Raw genomic sequence first — 17,817 nt, forward strand, 5'->3', positions numbered from 1 at the left:
TTCAAGACCCTGCTCCAACGTGGAGAATGAAGCTGGTTTTGGAGAACAATCTTTTAGAAGTGATGCAGCCACTATAGAAGTGGTAGGCACAAAAAATAGGTCATATTAGCAAAATATTTTACCATTTTAGTATACCATGTCATTAGAATGATGATTGAGAAACACTGTTTACGTTGGATAAGATTTGTACAAGGCTATGTTATTGTAAAAGAAATGTGAAGCAGGACACCTGGGTGGCTCAGCCGTGGGGCATCTGCCTTTTGGCTCGGGGCAGGGTCCAAAGGCCCCGGCATGGAGTCCCCCATCAAGCTCCCTGCATGGAGCCTGCTTCTCCCTCTGCCTGTGTCTCTGCCTCTTTCTCTCTCTCTCTCTCTCTCTCTCTCTCATAAGTAAATAAAATATTTTTTAAAAAAAGATACATGAAGTTTTGAAAATGTTTCTTTTTTGTAATAAACACTTTTATTTAAGAAAATTAACATAGACATTAACTGCTTCAGGTAATATAAAGAACTCTGAAAAAAAAAAAAAGAACTCTGTGCAGCACGTATGAGGTCCATTGAGCAAGAATAGCTCCTGGGACTGAATCAAAGCCTGACTTTTTCTGTTCCTCTCCCCCTGCAAGCTTGCTCACTGGAAGGAGTGTTTTCCTTGGTCCTTAATTAAAGAAAGCTCAATCAGGCCCTGACTTTTCTGGCCATCTTCAGGGAATTCAAGCTAAAGGGCAAGTTCAGTTGCAACGACAGTGGTCTTAATTAGGTAGCTAAATATCCCCTTCGCCAGCTGGGACCAGTTACAGAAGGTGAACCAGCCGGTCCCGGTTCGTTCTTTCCCATTGGCCTCTGCTGCCACTCACCAGCCGCCCTCACTTTTCCGTCCAGGGTCGGAGAGCGGGGAGGTCACCCTGGCCCTCTTAGTGGCTTCTAGATAGTCCTCTTGATTTGGAGTCAAAGGGCTTTGACTAGAAGCCAGAGGGCTCCGACTACTCACCCTCTCCCATGGGGACTGCCTCCGTGTCCATGAAAAACAAAGTCTGAGTTTTCTCTCAGTGTAACACCAATCTCCATCGACCCGTGTCCTACCCTCCAGTTATTCTGTTCTCTAGATTCCCCGAGCAGCAAATGCCAGTCCCCTACTCCCTAACCTCAGTTCTCTGAGGAGTCTGTCTATGCCTCAGTGTCCAGGTGTGAGGTGAAGGCCTGAGCACTGCCCAGCCCCCTTAAGGGTGGAGAGAGTGTGGCAACAGCTCCCCCCAGATCTCTGCACACATCTCCTTTCTATCCCAACTGTCCACCCCTGACCCCGATGCTGGTAAAGAGTTTGCAATTTCTAAAACATGCTCACCAACCCACTTTGGAAAAAATGCACTTTGGTCCAGCAATTTGTTTTGGCATCTAACGCTGGCCATCTTAAAGTACTGGCTGTCGTCCCCCATTTAACATCTTACCTCTGTTAAACAATGTTTACGGAAGACAATTTAGGTGATACAAACTTTATTTGACATTTCATCAAGTGAACAGTCTCCTTTCAGAGAACTGCAAAGTGGGGCGGAAGACAAGAAGTTTTAAAGGATAAAGAAGGAGGAAAATGCAAATAGAAAGTACCAGATTGGCCAGGGTAGCAAAGTCCACCTTTTTGGGGTGAGAAGGCCCAGAGCTGGTGTGGCATTTGGGGATTGGCTGTTTCTGCTCAAGCCAAGCACTTACAGGGACACAAGTCATCCAAGTTTCAGTTTGCTGACATAGCTCCCTCTTGAAGCAGCTCCCTTCTGGGCTTGGTAGTTTATTTCCACACAACATGGGTAATAGTATATGTGTCAGTATCAGAGAGGCAGTCTTACGGTGGTTGAAAATGGGGGCCCTGGAGCCAGACTGCCAGGGTTTCAATGGCAAATCCTTCTATTACCAGTTGTAGGATTGGACAAGTTCATTAATTGCTCAAAACTCAGTTTCTTCAGCAGTAAAATGGGCAGTGATGGTTCCCTCTCAGTGTGATTATTTAAAAATGTGTCAGGCCCACACGCAAGTGCTGGGTAGTTGTTTGGCTCCCACTGGCTGGACAGCTCCTCCACACATTCCCCCGGCTGCCCCCTCCCCAGAACCTCCTTGCAAAACATGGGCAGCAGATTCTAGCCTCACTCTGTCACACGGGAGCGCTCTGAGACTTCCAGAGGCTCATGAAGGTGATGAAATCCACTTGGCCTGTAATTCTTGGATCAGAACTTTTCTTTCCAGTTAAAATACCATGAATTTTAAGCTTAAACACAGTTTCTCAAAAGACTTGAAATTTGAATTTCGGGTTTGAAATGTGAAAACTCAGGAATACGGGCACCTGGGTGGCTCAGTAGTTGAGTGTCTGCCTTTGGCTCAGGTCGTGATCCCGGCCGGGGTCCTGGGATTGAGTCCCACATTGGGCTCCCTGCAGGGAGTCTGCTTCTCCCTCTACCTGTGTCTCTGCCTCTCTCTGATCTCTCTTGAGGAAATAAATAAAATCTTTACCAAAAAAAGTCGGGAATACCTTCCAGGAACATTCAAAAGCATTGCAATATCATAGCAAACTACTTCATAAAACGAATGTGCACACAGATTGTTGTCTGCATCTCTTCCTGGCCCCTGTCGACACACCTTAATTACATGCCCTTATCACAAGTAACCCCACACATTGATATAGCCCTTTCCCTTTACAAAATGTTTTCTCATCATCCATTCCTTGCCTATATTTTTCTTGCTTAAGAAGAAGAAAGTAGAGAGAGGCAGAAAAAAAAGAAAGGAGGATAAGTTCCAAGGTGAATGAAACATAATGAAATATTACCATGATAAGACTGGGTTAAGGTAAGAAATAGGGTTTTCATGATCATTCACTCAGGTACCAGAAAGACTGCAGGTCTGAAAGACAACAAAATGATTTAAACATGTCACAAACTGAATCAGGAATTTTTTTTCTGTGCCACCTTTTCATCCTTAACATCATAGTTTTGATATATTTTCTTTTGGGGGGAACCAAAGATAGAAGACAGTTTGTATACACTGGGGAGACATTTGAGGAAACAGAAAGATATTCCTCTCTGTTTACACCAATTACATTTGTACCCACACTCCCATGAGGCCTAGGGCAGCTTGACTTACACTATATTATTTATGCTATATATCTCATATAGTATAATGATATCACTATTTTAACAAAAGTTGAGCATTTTGGAAGCTAGAATTTCAATATATATCATTGGTAATTCTTTTTCCTTTTCTTTACCTATTAAACTGCATGGTTTCACTTTCACTAATAACAGAGATTTGATTTTATGCAGGACTAAGTGATCATCAAATTTGTGCAAGTGATCATCAAATTCATGCCTCTATGCGTTTTTAAACAGCACTTCTTCCTCGAGACACTTATATTTCCATCTTCTGAAAATTGTCATAATGTATTGATATTTCTTAGAGCAAGATACTTTACTGCCATCTTCTGAAAATTTGTTTTTATCACTGTTATAAGTACCAAATCTATGGTATCTGTAATGTAACACTTCCTCAGACATGTCTCTCCCCTGTGCAGTGCACAACCTATACGACTATATGTGACAGAGGCTGTGATGAGTATAATATTGTCCAGAGGAATTCATGTGCTTGAACTTAACTATGTCCAAAGAGACGGCAGCTCCTTGTCAGAAACTAAGGATTTCATTGCCATTAAAACTACTGTGCTTCTTTCCAAATTATTTCTGCATTCAGTGAGAGAAGAAGTGGGTAGTTGTCACTCATGGACTTTACCTTTGTCTAGCCTCAGGATTCTGGAGGGGTAGGAGAAAGAACAAGAGAACAGGTGATGTAGATCCTCGGTTTGAAAAGCATGCCAAGACAGAAGATGAAAGGTTAAGTAAACAAGCATACAGCCTTAAACAGAAAGGACATATATGGTCTTCATTCACCCTGGGTGACCCTTGATTTTCTTTGTTGGGGCTTCAGGGTCAAAGTCATTACTGGATAGAGGCACATTTGCAATGAAAAATTAAGATTCTCCTTGCCTTTAGGCACAGCTCAGCAATTTTACAAACAAGCCACCTTGAAAGACAAAAACTTCTCAACCTCTCAAGCTACTGTCAGGTTCCTCGTAGCATTAAACACACTAAACCACAGACCAAATGAATGGGAAGGCTAACAATGTGTCAGTGAAGTGACATATAGTTCTTCATAAGGAGACTCTTAAAGAGGAACACCTGGGTGACTCAGTGGTTGAGCATCTGTCTTTGGCTCAGGTAGTGATCCTGGGGTACTGGGATTGAGTTCCACATCAGGCTCCCCGCAAAGAGCCTGTTTCTCTCTCTGCCTGTGTCTCTGCCTCTCTCTGTGTCTTTCATGAATAAATAAATAACAACTTTTTTTTAAAAAAAAGGAGAATTTTGAGGACGGTGTGTCAATAAAACACTAATTTATTTCTCAATATTCTGTATTATAATATAGATATTTAGAAGAATTAACCTCACATATCTTTAAAAAAAACTAACATTCTTTGGACCATGCTTTGGGCTCACAAGCATATATAGTTTATTCAAAATTGTTTTTAAATGGTTCAGTCAGGTGATTTGAATATTCTCTCTCTCCTCTCAGTGCTAATTGGACTTCCTGTAATGATGGAAATGGTCTATATGTGTATTCTCTAAAAGAGCAGTCACCAGCCATGGATGGCTATTGAGTACTTGAAGTGTGGCTAGTGAGACTAAGGAACTGAATTTTTATTTTGATTTCATTTTAATTAGTTTAATTTCATCTTAAATAGTCACCTGTGGCTAATTGCTACTCTATTAGTGCAGCTTACACATACTCTTCCATCTGCCAGAAAAGCCTTATTTCTGGCTTATCCACTAATGAAACTCAAATGAATGAATGAATGAATGAATATGTTATAGGTAGATACTGTATAGAGTTGATGCAGATCACTAAAAATATTTGATGTTGGGGGCGCCTCATGGCTCAGTTGGTTAAGCGTCCGACTTTTGATTTCAGCTCAGGTCATGATATCAAGTCCCACATCAGGCTCCCTCACCCTCTGCCGCCTCCCCAGCTCACAATCTCTGCCCCCTCACTTTCTCTCTCCCTCCCTCCCTCTCTTATAAAAAATATTTGATGCTGACAGTGTAATGCACTTAGTTTCCACTGTTTCATGTGATCAAACATCTTTGAAAAAAGCTAAACTCACATCTGTTATGATGAAACTGATTTAATTACTGACTCAACCAAGTGGAAAAAATTGACATGTTGTATACTAGGGAATAAGGATTCTTATAAACAAGCTCTTCTGAAAGCAGAAAAAGGAAAGCCAAGGTGATGGAAATTTACTTTGCACGTATCCTACACAAACAGCCCTTTTAGAAACCAGCTTTGGTGTGGCACGAAAGCCACGGCTCTAACAACAGTGCAGTGTCTGGGGCTCATGAAAGGACAGGAGTGTGCTGGTTTCTAAAGAAACCCTGCTCCAAGCACAGAGGAGACTACATAGGCAGCAGAGTGGAGTTTAGGCCACCTTTTACTAGTTTCCACCCATAAAAGTTGCTGCAATATTTATGACAGTATTTTTCCACTTTTTCTCCCTCTGCCCAACTCCCTTGTTGAATCAGTAATCACCTATCACACTGAATACAGATTTACTACCTTCAACTAGGGTACTCTATGGGTTCTTAAAAGTGAGAGATTTGTATAAAGGGGAAGTTTACTTTTGTACTGAAAGACATACATTTATACTTCACAGCCTCCTTTTAACAATCATTAAAATCCCTTTCAAAGTAAACATCAGTCCAATTAGCTGGTAATACTGTGCCGACACACAGTAATCATTGTGACACGTGAAGAGAAGTCAGATAAGATTAGAGTCCAGAAACAGTCCTAGAAGAGGCCAAGGCCAGCTCCTCCTTTTACAAGCAACAAGACTCAGTCCTAGAGAAGAAAGGGACTTGCCAAGTGTTACACAATGACTCAGTAGCAATGCTGGAAGTAGAAGCCAGAATCCCTCACTCAGGAAAGTCAGCTCCTGTGGCAACATTTCTCAGTTTTTTCCACCAAGGAACAGCAATGGCAGAGAATGAAGATACTTCCTTCCTTGGGTCCCAGAAGACACTTCCTCCAAACTTAATGTTTCATTGAAGTTTGAGTGTTTTCTTAAGAATGTGTAAGAATTTATATTCTTATTCTATAATATATCCATATTTGTGTTAACATAAAATAATATCTGATATTTGAGATTCTGGTTCAAGATGGTAATGTAGAAATATCCTGAACTCACCTCCTCCTGTGGACTTACTGAATCTTCAGCTACATATGCAAAATTTCCTTTGAGAAAACCCTAAAAACTGGTGGCATGACCCCTTCATGTCAGGTAAACAAAAAAGAAATCACATTGAAGTGAGTAAGAAAGGCTGAGATACTACCTTGCCATAAACCCCTCCCCTGTGCAGGGACCCATAATTGAGAGGCAACGCAAAACCTGGAGCTTTTCCCTAAGGAGTGATGACTTTGTACCTCCCATTGGGCACCCTGACTTTTAAAACCAGCAGCACCCCAGGATGTGGACAAAGGGGAACCCTCTTACACTGTTGGTGGGAATGCACACTGCAGTGTAAAGTGCAGCCACTCTAGAGAACAGCATGGAAGTTCTTCAAAAAGTTAAAAAATAGAACTACCTTATTACCCAGCAATTACACTACTAGATATTTATTCAAAGGATACAAAAATGCTCATTTGAAGGGGCACATGCACCTCAATGTTCACAGCAGCACTATCCACAATAGCCTAATTATGGAAAGAGCCCAAATGTCCATTGACTGAGGAATGAACGAAGAAGATGTGGTGTGTGTGTGTGTGTGTGTGTGTGTGTGTGTGTATACAATGGAATATTAGCCATCAAAAAGAATGAAATCTTGCCATTAACTATGATGAGTGTATTATGCCAAGTGAAATAAGTCAGTCAGAGAAAGACAAATACCATATGATTTCACTCATGTGTGGAATTTAAGAAACAAAACAGATGAGCATATGGGAAGGGAAGGAAAAACACAATAAAAACAGAGAGTGAGGCAAAAACCATAATAGACTCTTAACTATAGAGGACAACTGAGGGTTGCTGGAGGTGAGGTGAGTGGGAGGATGGGCTAACTGGGTGATGGGCATTAAGAAAGGTATTTGTTGTGATGAGCACTGGGTGTTGTATGTATGTGAATCACTAAATTCTGCTCCTGAAACTAATACTACACTAGGTGTTAACTAACTTGACTTTGAATAAAAATTTGGAAAAGTAAGTAAATAAAATAAAATAAAATCAGCACCTCAAAGATGAATCCCCAAGACATCTGGCCTTGAAGACAAATGAGGCCTTTTCCCCATAAGACCCCCTGGATATGGGAGCAGAGGAGCAGCAGTTCAAGGTCCCCACCCACAGACTCTTCCCACCCCAGGCCCAGCTCAAAAGCAGCCCTCTGAGAAGCACCCAGACTCTATGTGAAAGAGACTTATTTCTTAATTGTGCAGCATTGGTGTGAGGGCAGGGCTTGCTGGGATACTCTCCAGGGCTGGAGGTGGCAGCACCATCTTGCACACGCTCCCTCTGCACTACGAATGTGGGCTGCCACCTTTCCTTTCTTTCTTTTTCTATTCCATTTTCCCCTCTTTTCTCCATAGGTGCCATCCTCACACTCTCCCTCTGCCACACTCCAGACCACCAGGCTTTCCAGGGTGGAGCTTCTATGAATGTCTGTGGCCTCTGTCTTTACAAACTTTTATAGCTGCCACCCAGGGGACACCCCTCAATCACCTGCTTCTGGAGGCCAAGGGGAACTTGTGTTCATGGGTCTCCACAGAACTGTAACAATTAGAGAAACAGTTCAGGGCACTTCACAGATAATAGAAACATACCAGACTTTCTGAGAAAGAGGCCCATTGGCTTGTCCAGGAGCTTTGGCCTGTGAGGCAAGCCTCTAGCACACTTACAGGGTCTGGCACACTTACAGGGACCTACGGACAGGCTCTCAGGAAGGAGAGGCCAGTGGACACCATCTTTGCCTCTTCCTCTGCCTCTTTTCAGCTCATTGGCTTTCCAGAAGAGTCTGTACCTTTGTCCGGTGCCTTGATTTTTATGATTGCTGCCAGGGGACACCAGGTTCTGGTGGGCTTACACTTTCAGGTTCCACAGGACTTTAACTGATGGGATTTTAAGAGATTTTAAACAGGTACCATCTCCAGGGCACAGCAAGAAACAACAGCCCCAGGAGCTCAGCCTCTCTGTGGAAGTGGCCTACTAGCTGAGGGGCAGGCTTCTAAGTAAATACACATTTAGAGGCTGTCTGTAACCGTTCTTGAGACCCTAGAGAGTGGGCACTTTCTTTACATTCTCTCTTTGCCGTGCCCTAGCATCTGTCAGAGGGAATCTCTTATATGTGGTCAGTAGCCCAGTTTTTACATCTGGCGCCCTGGTTTCTGTGGCTGCTGTCCCAGGGATACCCCCTTGATTGCCTGGCTCTGGTGACCAGGAGGCTTTCCTTTCCTGGGTCCCATGTGTCTGTAAACGAGAGGAGACACAGTCTGGGTAGTCTTGCCCCAGGGAGCTGCCTTAACAGCAGATGGAAAGCAGATCCCCAGGCTTTCGGTGAAAAAGAAATTGCTTGCTAGCCATGGGGACTTGACTTCAGTGGCAGGCTTCAGTTCAGGTCCGGAGTACATCTGGAGGCTGCAGAGGCGCTGGTGGGGAACACAGGCCAGGGGACACCGTTGTTGCGCTCTCTCTCTCTCTCTCTCTCTCTCTCTGTCTCACTACAGCTTACTGGTATCCCCCAGAAAGGAGCTTGTAAATTCACCCAGAGTCCCGATTTTTGCAACTGCCACCCAGGAGACACCTCCAAATCATCTGGCTCTGAAAGCCAGCCAGGCTTATGCATGTAGTCCCACAGGACTGTATATATTTAAGTTCTTTAAGAATTGCTGCCTGAGCTGATTTCCAATCAGCCTGAATCTACAGACCGACTGGGGTCCCCTACCACCCTGGGGACACTGACTAGTCTTTGTACACCCTTAAGTACTGGGCTGTTAAAAATATAATAGCCTTCTTGAACAATCACGAAGGTTTGAGAGATAACCAAGATCAGATAGGGCAGGGCCTAACAAGAAGTTCAATTCCTACACAAAACCAAACTTTCAAGACTGAAAGAGATGGCTGCTTCAACTAATTCATAGAAACCAATGCAGAAACTCAAGCAAAATGAAGAAACACAGGAATACATTCCGAAGGAAGAACAAGATAAAATGTCAGAGAAAAAGAATTAATAAAAGAGATAAGTAATTTATCCAATAAAAAGTTCAAAATAATAGTCATAAAGATGTTCATTGCACTTGGGAGAATGGATGAACACAGTGAGAACTTCACGCTGAAGAGATAGAAAAGAGAAGTGAGCTCCAAACAGAAGTCACAGAACTGAAGAATACAATAGCTGAACCGAAGAAATGTACTAGAAGGGTTCAACAGTAGAGTAGGCTAAGCAGAAGAAAATATCAGTGAACTCAAAGTCTCACCCAATCAGAGCAGCAAAAAGAAAAAAAGGATAAAATAAAAGGAAAGATAGTGTAAGGGATTTATGAGACATCAAGCAGACTGCATTCACATTATAGGACTTCCAGTAGTAGAAGAGACAGAGAGGGGTAGAAAATGTCTTTGAAGAAGTAATGGCTGAAAACTTCTTTACCTGGGGAAAGAAACAGATATTCAGATCCAGAAAACCCAGAGAGTTCTAATCAGAGGAACCCAAAGAGACACACACCAAAACATAATATAATTAAAATGTCAAAAGTTAAAGACAAGGAGAGAGAATCTTGAAAGCAACGAGAGAAAAACTTGTTACATACAAGTAAGCCCCTAGACAAATGTCAGCATATTTTTCAGCAGAAATTTGCAGGCCAGAAGTTCAACATGCAGAAAGGAAAAAACTTCTGATCATGAATAACTAACTATATGATGAAGTTATCGTTCAGAACTGAAGAAGAGATAAAGACTTTTCCAGATAAGAAAAGCCAAAGGAGTTGATCAACACAACACTGGCCTTATAAGAAATGTTAAAGGAACTTCTTTACTCTGAAAAGGCAATAATAAATACTAAGAAAACATATGAAAGTATAACTCTCACTGGTAAAGACAAATATTAATAAAGGTAGTAAATTATTCATCTATAAAGCTGGTATGCAGGTTAAAAGACAAAAGTAGGAACAAATAACTGTAACTACAATAATTAGTAAAGGGACATGCAAGTTAAAAACATATAAAATGTGACACGAAAAACAAAATGCAGAGGAGCACCTGGCTGACTCTTTCAGAAGAGCAGGTGACTCTTGATCCTAGGCTTGTGAGTTCAGACCCTGCATTAGGTGCAGAGGTTACTTAAAATAAAATCTTTTTAAAAATGCAGAGAGAGAGGATAAAATGCAAAGCGTTAGAATACATTCAAAATTAAATTATTATCAACTTAAAATAGAGTGATATATATATTTAAATTGCTAGATGTAACCCTTATGGTAACCACAAAACAAAAACATCTATCAAAGAAGATTTAAAACCAATTCTTTTCGAACTCTTTCAAAAAAAAATTGGAGAGCAGGGAATCCTCCCAAACTTATTTCACAAAGGCAGCATTACCCTGGTATCAAAACCAGACAAGGATGCTACAAGCAACATTGCAAGCCAATATTCCTGATGAACATAAATCCCCAAATCCTCAACAATACTAGCAAACTAAATTCAACAATACATTAAAAGGATCACACAACATAATCAATTGGAATTTATTCCAGAGATACAAGGATGGTTCAATCAGCCAAATCAATCAACATTTCACACCACATAACAAAATGAAGAATAAAAATCATGTGACCATCTCACTAGATGCAGAAAAAGCACTTGACAAAATTTATCACCAATCTGTGATAAAAACTCTCAACAAAGTAGGTATAGTAGGAGAGTACTTTAACATAATAAAGGCCATATGTGACAAGCCCACAGATAACATCGTACTTGATGGTGAAAAGCTTAAAATTTTTTCCTCTTAACATCAGGAATAAGACAAGGTTGCCCACTCCTGCTGCTTTTATTCAACATCGTATTGGAAATTCAAGTCAGGGCAATTAGGCAAGAAAAAGGAAAAAAAAAAAAAGGCATCCAAATTGGAAAGGAAGAAGTAAACCTGTCATTATTTGTAGATGACATGATACTATATATAGAAAACCCTAACAACTCTACCTAAAAAATGTTAAAATTAAAAAATGAATTCAGTAAAGTTGCAAGATACAAAATCGACACACAAAAATCAGCTGGGCTTCTGTACAGCAATAGCAAACTGTCAGAAAGAAATTAAGAGCACAATTCTATTTATAATTGCATCAAAAAGAATAAAATACCTAGGAATAAATTTAACCAAGAAGGTGAAAAACCTGTACACTGCAAAGTTTAAGACATTGATGAGAGAAATTTAGGGAGATACAGATAAATAGATATTTCATATTCATGGTTTGGAAGAATTGCCATTGCTAAAAGGTCCATACCGCCCAAAGTAATCTATATATTCAGCGCAATTCTTATCAAAATTCTGATGACATTTTTCACAGAATGATAATAAACAATTCTAAAATTCTAAACAGAGCCGGTAAGCTCCTGACATAGGTCTGAGTGATGTCTTTTTGGATTTGACACCAAAAGTAAAGGCAAGAAAGACATAAAGAATCTACATCAAACTAAAATGTTTCTTCACAACAAAAGAAAACATCAATAAAATGAAAAGACTGCCTTCTGAATGGGAGAAAATATTTGTAAATGATATATCTGATTTGCGGTTTACAGCCGAAATACATAAAGAACTCATACAACTCAATAGCAAAGAAACAATCTGATTTTGGGGCGCCTTGGTGTCTTAATTGGTTAAGTGTCTCCTTTTGGTTCAGAGGGTCATGATCCCAGGGTCCTGGGATTGAGCCTCACCTTGGGCTCCCTGCTCAGCAGGGAGCGTGCTTCTACCTTCTGCTTCTACCCCTCCCCATCACCACCACTTGTGCTCTCTCTTAACTAAAATAAATAAGTAAAATCTTTAAAAAACAAAAGAAAGAAAAAGAAACAATCTGATTTAAAAAAATAGGCTGAGGATCTGAATGGTCTTTTTTCAAACATATAGATGGGTAGTAGGAACGTGAAAAGATGCTCAGCATTGCTAATCAACAGGGAAATGTAAATTAAACCCACAGTGAGGTATCACCTCATATCTCTTGGAATGGCTGTTTTCAGAAAGACAAGAATTAACAAGTACTAAGAAGGATGTGGAGAAAGGGAAACTCTTGTGCACTCTTTATGGAAATGTAAATTGGTGCAACCTCTTTGAAAAACAGTATGGAGGATCCTCAAAAAATTAAAAATAGAATTACCATGTGATCCAGCAATTTCACTTCTGGGTATTCCAAGAAAATGAAAACACTAACTTTAAAAGATGCACACATCCCCTGTTCACTTCAACATTATTTACAATAGCCGAGATTTGTATTTATTGAAATAATGTATTTATAGAAATAATGTAAGTGTTCATCAATTGATGAATAGATAAAGAAAATGTCATATGTATATTCAATAGAATATTATTCAGCCATAAAAAAGAAGGAAATCTTGCTATTTGCCACAACATGGATGGAACTTGAGGGTATTATGCTAAGTGAAATAAGACAGATAGGGAAAGCCAGATACCATATGATTTCATTCATGTGGAATCTAAAAAAAAAAAAGGCATATAGATAGATACAGAGAACACATTACTGGATGCCAGTGAGTGGTAGGGAGTGGGAGGTAGGTGAAGCAGGGCAAAGGGGGCAAAGGAGGCCAAAAGTTACAAACTTCAGTTATAAAATAAAGAAGTCATGGGATGTAATGTAGAGCATGGCAACTATAGTTAATACTGTATTGCAATTTTAAAAGTTTTTTTTTTAAAAGATTTTATTTATTTATTCATGAGAGACACACAGAGAAAGGCAGAGACATAGGCAGAGGGGGAAACAGGCTACCAGCGGGAGCCTGATGTAGAACTTGATCCCAGGACCCTGGGATCACAACCTGAGCCAAAGATAGATGTTCAACTATTGAACTACCCAGGTGCCCCTACATATTTTAAAGTTGCTGAGAGAATAACTCTTAAAAATTTTCTTCACAAGAAAAAAATTTTGTAACCATGTCTGGTAATGAATGTTAACTAAATTTATTGAGGTGACAATTTTGCAATAATACAGATTTCAAATCATTATGTTTTACACCTGAAACTAATACCACCTACCTTGAACAATGCAGGGTTAGAAGTGCTAACCCACTGCCCAGTAAAAAATCCACATATAATTTCAACTCCACAAAAACTTAACTAGTAATAGCTAACTGTTGACTGGAAACCTTACCAAAAATGTAAACAATTAGCAAATGTTTTGGATATTATATGTATTATATACTACTTCTTATAATAAGTAAGCTACAGAAAAAAAATGCTGTTAAGAAACCATAAAAAAGAGCAAAGAGGGGTGCCTTGTGGCTCAGTTGGTTAAGTGTCCAATTCTTGATCTTGCCTCAGGTCATGATCTCCGGGTTGTGAGACTGAGCCCTATGTCAGACTTTGAGTGTGGAGTCTACTTAAGATTATATCTCTCCCTCTCCTTCTGCTTCTCCCCCTGATAAAAAAAATATAAGAAAGAAAATACATTTACAGTATTGTATTTATTGAAAAAAATCCACTTATAAGTGGACCTGTACAGTTCAAACCCATGTTGTTTAAGGGCCAACTATATAATGTTATGTCAATTATACCTCAATAAAAAAATAAATATATAAATTTCTTTACCAATTTAAATTATATACACTTTTCTCCAAAATACGGTCTAATAAAATTGATGCTTCAGCAAAATTCTTTTTCTTGCATATCCCTGGCATAATGCCACAGATCCCTACATGTATTTGAGAAGTGCAGTGGTCCATGAAACTTTGCACCAACCAAGCAGTAGGCTGAAAAAATATTGAATTATCTTTACCTTTTATTGATATTGCCGTTTCAAATTAAGCTTAAGAATAGTATTTTTGTGGGCAGTCCGGGTGGCTCAGTGGTTTAGTGCCGCCTTCAGTCCGGGGTGTGATCCTGGAGACCCGGGATCCAGTCCCATGTCAGGCTCCCTGCATGGAGCCTGCTTCTCCCTCACCTCTCTCTCTCTGTGTCTCTCATGAATAAATAAATAAAGTTTCTTAAAGAAGAATAGTATTTTTGCTTATGGAAAGAAGTCATAATGTTTCTTTACTGTCATCTTTACCTTCTGTTTTCTTAACCTTGTGATAAAAAGAATAGGGCACAACTTTGCTAAAAGAAGGTCTCCTGATTTGTATACTTTCTGGAAAGATGGAGATAAACTTGGGGAAAAACGTTGAATTATTAAATGTAATTTAGACTGAGCAAAAATATGGAATTATTAAATATAATTTGGACTAAGCATAAATATGCTTTAATCATTAAATTAAATTGGTTAATTTTATGTCACAAAATTATATGATATAAATCATTAATATTATACTTATATACTATTCTGTGGTTATACAATTCTTATATATAATTATATTATTATTAACACAATATATGATAACTATTAATCACTAATGTTATGGCTAGTACTATTATAATTAATGTAAGTGAACTTGAATTATTACATGTATTTTGGATTCAGTATAAGTAAGCTTTATGGACTGGATTAATCCAGAGATCTGGGGCACCTGGGTGGCTCAGTGGTTGAGCATTTGCCTTTGGCTCAGGTAGTGATCCTGGGGGTCCTGGGATTGAGTCCCGCATTGGGCTCCCTGCAGGGAGTCTGCTTCTCCCTCTGCCTATATCTCTGCCTCTGTGTGTCTCTCATGAATAAACAAAAATAAAATCTTAAAAAAAATGTTCAGGTCCAGAAATTTTATTGAAGTTGCCTGCAATCCCTTATAAGTAAAATTTTTAATTTGAGCATTTTTAAAAACCTTCCAATTTTCTTTTTATAGTTGAAAACGCTAAGACCAATATAAAGTTTATTCTACACATCCATAGAGGATGCCAAGAAATACAAGGCACAGCCCCCATCTCCAGAAGCTTACAATGATGATGATACCACAATGCAGGAGGGGGCTAGGATAGGAGGCAACGCAGACTTGACTTCCTTTGTAACAACAGCTGGGATTCCATAATCCTGAATCAGCAAAGACAACTGAGGCACTGCGAACCTGAAAGAAGAACATCACACCCATAGGAAAGACTGCCTTCTGACAAAACACAGAAATACACTTCCACAATGCCTAGCAACTTAGCTTGGATATCTCCAGACCTCAGAGACTCTGCTTTCCTGAGACCCAGTTCACAGAATCTCATCCCTGGAGCCCAACTTTTTTGATCTGCATCAGGTCCGTTGTTTGACAGTAAACCTTCTCTTAGTACTTCATCTTCGCTTCCAAAACCATTATTTCTTCTTTACAAAAGAAAATAAGGTTAGAAGGGGAGGTGAAGTCCAGGAAATGGAGGGTTTTGACTGTAGATGGAGTAAACACCGGCAAAATTAATAGGAATAGAAACTGAAGTTGGGATCCCTGGGTGGCGCAGCGGTTTGGCGCCTGCCTTTGGCTCAGGGCACGATCCTGGAGACCCGGGATCGGATCCCATATCGGGCTCCCGGTGCATGGAGCCTGCTTCTCCCTCTGCATATGTCTCTGTCTCTCTCTCTCTCTCTCTCTCTCTCTCTATCATAAATAAATAAATTTAAAAAAAAAAAAAAAAGAAACTGAAGTTGTGCTTATACCTAAAAAGTGGTAAACTCAACACAACTGTTAGATATCCCTGTGAAATCTCTAGTTAAGGGACACTTTTTTTTTTTTAACTGAAAACTATCAATTTTGGATGAAAAATCCGAAAGAATATTGAAGAGTTGTAATAAAATGTGGATAATCCTAAATATTTACACCAATCAATTTAGTTATTACGCTCTTCTTTGCTGCATACATTAAGAATTTTTGGTAGTAATAAGATTTTAGAGCTAGATTTAAGATAGAAGGAATGATCCAGGATGAGAGAGAGGAATTCAAAAGGGAAGAGGCAAAAGCAACCAAGTGCTTTGTACGGGCTATATGACTAGCATACTTGAGTGATAGGTAGCCATTGTCATTAATTGTGTTCTATTTTTTAAAAAGATTTTATTTATTTATTTATTTATTTGAGAGAGAGCATGCCGAGTGAGGGGTGGGGCAGAGGAAGAGGGAGAAGCAGATTTCCTACTGAGCAGGGAGCTGGACACTGGGCTCCATGATCTCAGGACCCCAGGATCTTGACCTGAGCTGACGCTTAACCCACTGAGCCACTCAGGCACCCCTCGTTAACTTTATTTTTATGTGTGCCTTGGAACTGGATTACTTTACCATTAGAAGGCCAAGAGTTTGCCTTTTCAACCTTGTAAAGTTGTAAGTTGTGATAACATTCAGTCATTGACTATTTGGCTGATTCCCCTTTGGAAAACAATATACTATAAAATTAATGGTTGGACTTTAGTGAGCACTCCCTAGTCATAATTTAGAATCTCCTAGGTTAAACTGTGTTTTGTCCATTTCAGATGCTACCCTTGGGGCATGTGATAGTATGAGTACAACTTGAAGCACCTCCTGCCTCCTTATATATTACACATTAATTTCAACTTGTTAATGCCTCTGGTTTTTGTGTTGTGAATGGAATGGGACTCTTTTATTATGGCAATGTACAGTCCAATGTCCATTTATTTTAGAACAGATTAAAATTATCAAGCAGGCTAAAGTTAATTTGTAACTCACAAGTAAGAAATCTTAAAAGTCTCAGCACAAAGTGTGATATTTATTTAAACTGTGAGTACAGGGTCTACCTACAATTTAGGATCTAAAGATCCTTCTCAAAGCCATAAGGATTTCTTCAGACTCGGTTGGTGCCAGTTGGAAAAGCAGTGTTTTTCATATTAAGGAATATGAATCTCATTTAAGTGCCTCTAAAGGGAGAGAGTACAGTACATTTGATGTAGAAACTGTAAAATTAGGCCTACTCCTTCTTTCTTGCACTTTTCAACACAAAGCAAGCTCCTAATAAAACATCCAGGTAGGAGTATAGGTTACTGCTGTATCATACAAACAGTAAAAGGAAAAGAGAATCTGGAACATCAGTGATCATATTTTCAAAGTACTGAGTGGTGACTATCTTCCTAATAAGGATAAAAGGGATTATACGGTTTACTGGTCAGGTCATTAGCCCCATGAAAGAATGGGTCTGTTATCTGAAAAATGAGGGAAAAAATTTCTCCCTGCATTTTCAGGCAAATTTGCTTTTAACTTTTTTTTTTTTTTTAAGATTTTATTTATTTATTCACAAGAGACATAGAGAGAGAGAGGCAGAGACATAGGCAGAGAGAGAAGCAGGCCCCATGCAGGGAGCCCAATACAGGACTCCATCCTGGGACTGCAGGATCACTCCCTGGGCAGAAGGCAGATGCTCAACTGCTGAGCCATCCAGGCATCCCTGCTTTTAACTTTTAGGGTAGAAAAGAATCATGATAATTTTAAATATTTAACAAGCAATAACTGCATTTCATGGTATTTTTCTGGGAAGAATAGATGAAGAGTTTTCACAGTGCCTAAATTACTTATCAGATAAACTAAGTTTTATTGTACTAGGGTAGGAACCCAGTGGTGAGCAGCAATATGTGGCTGATTTGGGTGAACTTTTACATATATAAGTAGTAACTATAAAACTGTGCT

The 17,817-nt window shown here is 39.6% G+C and overlaps 1 protein-coding gene across 2 annotated transcripts in view; it reads right to left on the reverse strand.

Moving 5' to 3' along the window:
- The window catches only part of CRYL1 (crystallin lambda 1), a 178,904-nt gene that overhangs the window by 146,207 nt on the left and 14,880 nt on the right, over positions 1-17,817 (reverse strand). Inside the window, exon 1 of one of the 2 annotated variants that reach the window (XM_055317313.1) lies at positions 15,154-15,172. The exons of the other annotated variant lie outside the window; for it this stretch is intronic. The gene's annotated coding sequence lies outside the window, so the exon portion shown is untranslated. Of the gene's footprint in view, positions 1-15,153; positions 15,173-17,817 lie in introns of those variants that run through there. 2 annotated transcript variants of the gene reach the window in all.

Source organism: Nyctereutes procyonoides, unplaced genomic scaffold, assembly GCF_905146905.1.
Source record: "Nyctereutes procyonoides isolate TBG_1078 unplaced genomic scaffold, NYPRO_anot_genome, whole genome shotgun sequence".
NCBI lineage: Eukaryota > Metazoa > Chordata > Mammalia > Carnivora > Canidae > Nyctereutes > Nyctereutes procyonoides.